Here is a 9,981-nt window from a genome sequence, read left to right as displayed (position 1 = left end):
CCAGAGTTCCGAGCAGGAGTAGAGTGTATAGGAGTTAGAGATAGAACCATCACACACACACACACACACACAGAGAGAGAGAGAGAGAGAGAGAGAGAGAAAGCTTCCAGAGTGGTATTGCTAAACAATACATCCTGCCCTACTCAATAGAGTTTTGATGTGTTTGATCTCCACCAGTAAGCAAATAAAATATTAAAACTAGTCGGTGAAAGTGGATAATAGGGAATAGACTATTTACATAGTTGCAAAAGATTGAATAGCACTTATTTTAAAAGGAAAATAAGTTTACAGTAAATAAGAACAAAAGAAGGATGCCTCCTGTGTAACTAATAATGGGGGAACGGACACCCTGTGCAGCCTGACGTGGTGCCCTGGGAGGGATACAGCATCTCATTTACAATCCGGAAACCATCGCCTAACCCGAATTTCATCCCACGGAACTGCAAACAAACCAAATGGAGGGACACTTAGAGCAGAGAAGGACCATGAGCTTCAAACACACCAACGTCGTGGAGATCATGGAAAGCTGAGGAGCGGTTCCAGATAAAGGAGGCGAGACAGACGGGAAATCCACGTGCCGGGTGTGATGCTGCACATTGCTGGGAAAATAATGAAATTTGAATAAACTCTGTAGGTTAGATAATAATATTGAGTCAATGTTACATTTCCTGATTTTGCTAATTGTACTGTAACTGTGACGATAATTGTCCTTAATTTTAGGTAAAGGATAAAAAGGCATGCAATATGCAGATTATTCTCAAAGGTTCTGAAAAAAGGAGACAGTGTTATTCTAGTAAAGCAAAATATTAACCATTGTAAATCAGAGTAACAGGTGTGCCAGAGTTCTCTTTACTCTTCTTACAGTTCTTCCATACGTTTGGAATTATTTCAAAACAAGAATTTACAAAATAAAGTTCAAACCCTGAAATATGACATTCAAGGACTTCTTAGTTATAACCTCAAACTATCTTAATAATCTTATTTTCCACTTACTCTTGGTCATAAAACTCACATTATAGCCACATTGAGCTACTTGATTTTTCCCAAATAACCAAGCATCCCCTCTATTTTCCCCAGTGGTATTTGTGCTCACTCAGATCTCCCCTGCCAGGGCAGCCTTCTTTTAACTTCTTAACCTTTCGAAATCCTCTTCAACGCTGGACAGCCTTAATAAAAAATCACCCAACCTAAGGAAGAAACCCTCATCTACTCAGCCCCCCAAATCCTGGGTTACTTCATCAATTTGGGTTAGGTCAACCTTCAGAGCCGTCGGCTAGTCTCAGACTCCACCTAACCACAAGCAGAACTCAGAGAATGGGGATAGGCTGCCACCTGGTGGTCTTTAGGAATATATTCGTCTGAAGGGCATCTGTGAGCACACAGGTTTGCAGAATGAAAAAAGTCAGGACACACACATTCTACTCAGTCTCATTCAGTTTCTCTGTGGGTTATAATATTGACTTTACTACATGTTTTGAGGACTAGAGTTAAACTGTACTATTGTTTTCACAGAATACTCACTCAATGGAGGGTAGCTAGTATTTTAGAGACATAAACTACTATACTGGAAAGAACCTACAAAACCATTTATTTGCATTTCATCATTTTTTAGTTAAGGAACCTGATATCCTGGAGCAATGCAGGGCAATACCTAAAGGACAGGCTTTTTGACTCCTCACTCCTTTCCCAAATGTAGGTCAGAAGAAACAAGTGCATTATAACAAAAACGATAGTATGTAATTGTAGCATCTCACCCGTCCCCACCCTCATGTTTACTCCTGCTTTCTAAGGGAGGCCTGGCAAGCTGCTGGTTCCGGGTCGGTAAGGGCAGGAGGAAACGCCAGGGGAGAACGTTCCCTCAGGGAAGGAGGAGGATGGCTGTGGCAGGTGTCTGCAAACATGAGATGCTTCCTCCCATGAGGGAGACCGATTTGCGTTTCATAGTTTGAATGGTTACACTTCAGTTTCACTTTTTCTTGCGTGTGAATCACTTCCTTTCAGCTTCTCTCTGTGTGTGCCACTTTCGTTCAGTCTCTCTTCTTTCTTTCCCTCCTACTTTTTCTTTAAACGTAAATAAAGAGAACTCTCCCGGCAGCCAAGACTCCTATGCAGACCAAGCACTGGGGTTGACACATATACCATTTCCCCCTCCTGCCGCGCTCCCTCTGATCTGATCAGAAGGCGACAGTTATCCCACTTCCTCTGATTAACTGACACGACACTGATGAAACCTTTTAACATCTTTCCAGAAATCCTGGTTTGTTGTTCTCCAGCCCATCACTGGGTTCTGCCCAACATGCACTCCTGTCCCTGTGTTCACGCTGCCCACCAGGGTCTCTAGTCCACCGTGGCGGGGGGATGCAGCCTGACTTTGGTGGGATGGCCTCAGAGCTTCAAGGCTTCCCTGATGTAGAGGTGAGAGAAGGACATGGGCTTAGAAAAAACCACCCCTTCCTCGCTATAACCCAAGTGCTCATGTTCTGCACTCACACTCACCCTACATTTCCCCCCTTATACCAAAGCTCCAGCAGCCTCCAAATCCTACCTGCTGTTGTGGCTTTTAATGCCTGCCCTTTTCAAGACTTCAGAGTGCTGGGCCAACTTTAAATGTTTTCCAAATCCATGAGGTCACTAATTCCCTGGCACTTGCCACATAGTTTCTCCAAGGTTCAACGCACTTTCCATGCTCTTTTATCCAAAAATGTGTATTGCTTTTCTGTCACCCCCCTCTTTCTTTCCCACCACCAATTGCACCATTGCTATGAGTTTTTACTTTGTACTGGGTACCTGCTATACAGAGAAACCCTGCCTGAGGCCCTCTTTTTCTTCTGGATAAGGAAACTAAGATAAAAATTATTCCATATTTCTTGTTTCTCAAGTCCCTGGGGTTGTCCTATGACTCCCAGCCTACAGAATCCCCAGATCCCTCCTCCTCCACTGCATTTATATTCACATCCTCTGGGGCCCAGGTTCTGTCCACTTCAATTGTCATATAAAACCCTGAACACTCACTGTGTGGATCACACTTGAGACCCCAAAGAGGTACTGTGCTTCTAAGTTAAGCAGTCTTGATCAGAAGATAGAACACAGGCTCATCAGGCAGTCAAAATATTCTGTGTTCAAACCATCTGAGAATGATGACATGAAAGCCATTATTTAATCCAGAGAAGACACAACTGAAGTGGCCACAGTAGAAGACAACTTTCCCAAAAGTAATTTCCTTGAAATGACCCTTAAAAAAAAGACTAGTAGATTTGTAAAATACAAACTCTCTCCTTCTAGAAGAGTCACAATTTATATCAGCTTCTTAGAAGTTTCAAGAAGTTGTGCCTTAAAAAATTAGGTGTGTCTTCCTGTTAGCATGCCTACTATCAACAAGACAAGTAACAAGTGTCAGAGAGGTGTGGAGAAAAAGTAACCTCATTCACTTTCCATGGGAATATAAACTGCCAGCCACTGTGGAAAATGGTATGGAGGGTCTTCAAAAAATGAACAATAGAATTATCCTATGATCCAACAACCCTCTTCTGGGGATCTACCCAAAAACTTGAAGACATTCATTCCCAAAGATCTATGCACCCCTGTGTTCATTGCAGCATTATTCACGGTGGCCAAGACATGGAAACAACCAAAGTGTCCTTCAGTAGAGGACTGGATAAAGAAGATGTGGTACATATGCACAATGGAGTACTACTCAGCCACAAGAAAGGATGGAATGCTGCCATTTGTGACAACATGGATAGACCGTGAGAATATCCTGCTAATGATATGTTAAGACAGAAATGTCAGCCAGGAAATGTTAAGAACCACATTATTTCACTCATATGTGGGATATAAAACTGAAAGCAACAAATGAACAAGCAAGAAAAACAAACAATAACTCACAGACACCAGTATGGTAGTTACTGGAGGGGAGGGGGAGTAAAATATGTGGTGACAGATGATTTGGTTTTGGGTGGTGGGCACACAATGCAATCTGCAGATCGTGTACCATAAAAATGTACAGCTGAAACCCATATAACCTTATTAACTAATGTCACCCTAAGACATTTAATTTTTTTAAAAAGAAAACTGATGTTTAAAAGCAAACAATGGGCAAGGAAACATTGGGAATAAAGTTAGTGAAACAAGTAAAAAAAATCAAATATGTCTTTTGTTCACCATGTATTTACCAAAATTGCTTGATCACACTAAGAGTAAGCTCTCTAAAGGGTAGCCTTTTATATTGTTTTTCTGGATGTTGTTTATTTCTGGCACTTAGTGCCCAGTAAAATACAATTTTAATAGAGTTATAATTTCAAATCTCTACAGGAACACCTTCTGCAGAGGCCTGTGACAGAGAGCTCTCAGCGCTACTGAAATTACAAATACGGAAGATGCAGGAAAACTTTCCAGCAATTGAGTTGAGTGATTCAGGAGAACGCGTATGTCAGAAAAGTTAGCAAATCCCATCTCATGGAATTAATTACTTCCAGAACACAGAAGCAGAGAGAAGGACAGAGTGATTTTGGTGGACCCTTTTCTGTGTGGAGAAAGTTCAGAAAACCCTTGGTTAGTTAAACCACCACTGGGTTCTCCCCTGGGACTCTATCCACACACACACAAGCCCTGAAGTCATCTCTCTCTCTCTCTCTCTCTCTCTCTCTCTCTCTCTCTCTCTCTCTCTCTCTCTCTCCCACATTGGAGCTTTTGATACAGGAAGGAAACAAACTCCCTTGAACTTTCCCATCAGCAATTTAAAGGACCAGACTCAGTGAAGAATGAGTGTTTACAAACCCCAGGGTCTGTGGAAGGAGAAAGCTGAGAACTGAAATGGAAGCAGATGATGCCCGGAGCCTGAGGTCCAGCTGCTCAGCACAGAGCAGAAGCGGTGAGCAGCAACTTCCCTCTCATGGGACAGCCTCTCTGGGCAGCTGTCCTGGCTCCGCCCCAGGTCTGACTGGGCAACCTGCCAGTTCAGCTCTCACTTCTGTAGCTTCAGAACTCATGTCCAACCCAGCTCATCTGTTTGATGGACACATATGTGTTCTGAAAATATTCTATCAGTGTTATCAGGTTATGTGTCTAGGCAGCCGTGGGCAAACTACGGCCCACGGACCGGATCCGGCCGGTTTGAAATGAATAAAACTATTGAAAAAAAAGACCGTACCCTTTTATGTAATGATGTTTACTTTGAAATTATATTAGTTCACACAAGCACTCCATCCATGCTTTTGTTCTGGCCCCCCGGTCCAGTTTAAGAACCCACTGTGGCCCTCGAGTCAAAAAGTTTGCCCACCCCTGGTCTAGAGGATAATATTACTCAAAAGCAATTTTATTTGACTTTTCAATGGACAAGAGTTTTTTCCTAATGCATTCTTTATTATATTGATAATGATTTCTTACCAAAGAGCTGTCATTTCATATTTTCATTTTCCATAATAAAGCGCACATAGTTACAAGAGAGGAGAAAAAAATAGTGTGTGTGCATATTACAGATTTCTAGAAGCAAGAAAATATTAGAAGTTATTTCTCTGTTTGTCAGAAGAGGAAACTGATACCCAGTGAAATTAAATAACTATCATATTGCGAGTGTTCAAGTTGGAAGGCTTGTTTGGTATAAGGTTTTATTTATTTATTTTCTCAATGGCCACTCATCACTGCTTAATGGTTTTATTTTTAACCAGGGGTGGGAGGGAGTGAACAAAGTCTTAAAACCTTCTAAAATTCTGGACCACATTTACACAAAAAGGACAATCGGTTAAGTTTTCAGGATGCACGTGGAATATATGATCAGAGAAATTTACAAGGTCTGCAATAAAAAGCATTTAATGTTTTCCAGGGATGGAAAAGGGTAGATGATGGAGACAGCAGGAGAAGGAGAGAGAGACCCTTCTATGGAAGAAGGCAAACACAGAATACCCTGGGCTTCCTTCTCCTCCGAGGAATCATACATCAGCCTTGACTTTCAGCAACTACTTATAAAGAAGAAAACATTTCTTTTTAAAAAATAAATCAATCAATCAAAACGGAAGTTTTTTAATTAACAAAAAAAATCTCTAAAAATTTGCTTGTGAAATGGCTTCTTTACTGACTGAGGCCATTTTGATATACAGCGTGCTGGGGGGAAACTGAAAGCATTGTATTAAAGAGCCTTTTAACAGCCTTTTGCATTTCTCTCTCTACAGCTTCGGCCCTGCCTTTGGGTAGATTATCCCCATTTTACAGACAAGGAAGCGGAGGCCTGAGGTGTTAATTAATGTGCCTACAACTACAGAGCCAATTACAGAGCCAACTCGTGCCAGAGTCTGACTTCAAAGTCTACTCTGTAGAAATATCTTCTGATATTCTCTTGGCTACAAAGTCTCCCATGAACATACCTGTGCTTATAAAATGTTAGCATTTGGGCCAGACCAATCGTTTCTTATGCTGAACAGTCCTGTGCCTCCGAAGACATTCCCCATCTCTGGCCCTCGAACACATGGCAGGAGCAGCTTTCTACCACTGAAAACTAAAATGCCCTCCCATCTTGACAAACTCCCTCCAGGAGTGGTACCCTCCCTAACCCCAACACATTTAAAATAACTGTTAAGGGAAATACTGAATTTCAGAAACTTAGGGTTTAAAAAATATTTAAACATTCCATTAGTTTAGTGTTTCTAATCAACTTGTACATAAAATAATAGTGATAAAGAGAACAAGAAAGGGCTAGGTTTGGTTTTTTCACTTGTTGACTTTTAGGTAATTCTCCTCCCTCCACCCCCCACCCCACAAAAAAGCATATATTTAGAACCTACTGTATAGTGGGAAATATGTCAGACATTTTCATCCCTACATGAAAGTGTGTGTGTGTGTGTGTGTGTGTGTTAGAGAATGAGACAGAGAGAATGATTTTTTTTAAATTTTGTTTTATTGCTTAAAGTATTACAAAGAGTATTACATATGTCCCCTTCTCCCCCCCCCCACCCTGCCCCCTTGACATTCCCCCGGCCTCCCCTAGAGAATGATTTTTTTTTTACTTATATTATCCTTGAAAGAAATAATGTTTCTAAAACTTAACTTGCCAAACAGGAATTTTATTTAGGCTTCTTTCCACCATACCAAAGCTATAGCGTGGATGTCCAATGAAATTAGCAACTAGAAATGGAATTTGGGCACATGGTAAAAAGAAATCCAAGTGTAATTATAACCAAAAAATTAGAAAGAAAAGAATTAACATATAAAAACCAGTCACATTAAGCACATTAGAGGTGTGCCTTGTATAATAAATATTGTAGTAAATATTTGCAGATAAATGATACAGGGAAGAAAACAGAGTGGGATGAGGAAAGAGAGATAGGAAAGAGCTGGAATGGTGCAATATCAAACAAAGAAGAAATCCCTCTAGCAGTTATTGGAGAAGTGGGGAGAAAGACAGTCAGTCCTGATGAATTAGTCAGGGTGGAAGTGACTGAGGATTGGGGGAAACTTTCTGGAGTTTAATAAGGGCTTCTTTGACTTGAAAGCCAATAAACTGAAGACATCTCCAGGATATGGTGGATTTTTTTAACACAAATTTTAAAGGAGAAGGCAATTGAGTGTTTTTTAAGAGGAAAACTTTGAAGTCATTTGAACATAAAAACAAAGTGCTAAGAAGTCAACCCAGAAAAAAAGTGGCTTGCGGTGGTATGCAGTATTTGAAAACAAGCTTCTGGGGAATTCAGCAAAGTGTGAAAGAGTTATGAAGACATCCATTTGGGCAAAGTGCCCTCTCAAGTGTGTGATAAGGCTGCATGCATCTTCTCTGAGATAAATGTGAGAGAATTTTCCAGAGAGAGAGATCTAGCGTCATTTTCAGACACCTCCCCTGCTGGGGACAGAAAGCTTTATCTGCAGCAGTGGGATTCTAGTGATGTGGTAGGAAGATTTTCCTGTGCACACATCACTAAAGGGGCTGTACCTTTCCCTTAATAGGAAAAGATCTGCTGTTTGGGGGGCACCAAGGCAGCCCTCTGACAAGAAGGGCTCACTACTGGCGAGCTCAATACTTTGTCAGATACTTTGCTCTTCAGTCAGCCTCCTGAGCTAGAGCAAAGGATGTGGCTGGGGTAGGAGGCGGGGACTGTGCATTTGTGTGTATATGTGCCTGTGTGTTTTCTCATTTCCGCTTCCCCTTTCAAGCTTGCAACTGCCGTTTAATGAGGACAGAGAGAAAAGTGCAATATGCAATATGATACTTTCTCACTGTCCTCACTGCGATCCCCATGCCTGGGAAAGGGTTGGCCCAGCTTTCATGACTGCTTTGCCTCAAATTCTGCTCTCTACCAGCAAACAGGTGAGTGCAATTTCCACTTTATTTAAGACTATGCTGATGTAGGATGATGCTGGGAGACAGGAGAAAACAGGTCAAAGAAACATCAGGCTGTGAAGAAAAGAGGAAAGTCAGGAGAAAATCTCCAGCGCCCCTGACTCCAACCTTTAAAAAACTCATCATTGTGCCTCTTGGAACAGGGAGTCCCTTTACACTCTTTTTTTCCTTCCCATTACTAGAGAGGTACTCTTTCTGGGGTCACAAAGCATGGGTTCCTTTGATGGCCTGAATTAATATTTAGGAATGTTTCACCTTTCTCACCTGAGAAGTTTATCTCTGTGTCTTGCTGTACTCACTTTGGCTGTAAATTCAATGTGATTCTAACTTTGAAGGATTCTCCAGGTGAAGAGTTTCTTAGCTTCATTTCAGGTCCCATTCTAGCATCCATAACTCTGACTAAATCAATTTTGGTTTTTGTGGGTATGAACTTTCTTCAGAAATCATGGAACAAAAGCTGTTGAGGAGATAAACTAAAGCAAGGTACACTGGGGCTACCCAGGAAGTTACACAAATGGACAGCACCAGACCAAATTAACTGGACGGCTCAAGATAGATAACTACCCATCAAGGTTGGCTTTCAGCTATACATGTCAGAGATGGATCGATGCATATATTGACTACTTAATAACCTACATAATCCCAGGCGGAGAAGGGTGGATTCTGTACTTCCCCAATATCCTTGTCTTAGTGGAATCCAGGCTGAGCATGTCACTACTTACATGAGTTTTGGGGAGGGTAGAAGAGTGGAAAGATCCACTATGCTGGGGTTTCCCCCATGCCCCTGCTGTGCTACTGAGCTCCCCAGTGAGTGGAAGAGAAGAGGTAGGTCCCCAAAACTGAACAAGGACAAGATAAAAGAGCCCCACAGGAGTGATCTGATAAGACCACGAGGATTCGGAAGAGATCCCCAGGGAAGGAATAGTGACTCCATCTACCACCAATGGCCTTGGGTAGAGAGGCCCAGGGACATTCTAGATAGTACATGGCAGTGCCGAGGACAGGAAGTCGGAGATCAGAGGTCAGAAGCTTTCAACTTGTGTGTTCAAACTTCAGACTTAACTGTGTTAGGCTTAAGTGATTAGAGAAAAAGATCTGGTGGGATTTTCCTGTAATGAAGTATTACTAGGAAGAGGGTAAGCTAGGTGCATTCTCTATTTCTACATATTATCAGAGATAACAAGCTGAAGATATAACATAGGGGACAGAAAGAGAGCTAACAAATGATTTCTTATTCACGGGCACTCCAGGGCATTTAGAAGTTTTTTACAATCCTAAGAACACTTGCTCTGAATGTTAGATGGAATCCAGTGAGGAAGCATTAGGCAGTGGCCATAGAGACCCAACAGTCATTTTTAGTTTCAGATTTATGATTCTTATTCTAATAGAAAATAGAGAGAAAGTCAGTCCCAGCTCATAACTCACAAGGTCCACTCTGGCTTCAGTAAAGGAAAAAGATCAGATATTTATTTCCATTTGATAACTAACAACCCTTTGCCACTTGAAGGACAAGACCAAAGTGGATATCCTGATACCCACTGTACTCCGTGCCCTACCCATGTCCAGGCCTAATGCAGAAAAGCTTAAACACAGATTTTAAGGAGAAGAGACAGTTCAGATATTGTTGGGGAAAAGAGGGAAGAATAAAATTAATG

The 9,981-nt window shown here is 41.6% G+C and overlaps 1 protein-coding gene across 1 annotated transcript in view; it reads left to right on the top strand.

Moving 5' to 3' along the window:
• Positions 1–8,145: 8,145 nt before the first annotated feature.
• Positions 8,146–9,981, top strand: part of TESPA1 (thymocyte expressed, positive selection associated 1) — a 37,496-nt gene continuing 35,660 nt past the window's right edge. The window contains exon 1 of the mRNA XM_006762684.2: positions 8,146–8,293. The gene's annotated coding sequence lies outside the window, so the exon portion shown is untranslated. The remainder of the gene's footprint in view (positions 8,294–9,981) is intronic.

The sequence above is a fragment of the Myotis davidii genome, unplaced genomic scaffold (assembly GCF_000327345.1).
Source record: "Myotis davidii unplaced genomic scaffold, ASM32734v1 scaffold518, whole genome shotgun sequence".
NCBI lineage: Eukaryota > Metazoa > Chordata > Mammalia > Chiroptera > Vespertilionidae > Myotis > Myotis davidii.
Note: the sequence above shows the minus strand (reverse complement) of the source record. Positions and strands in the feature narration are given on the sequence as shown.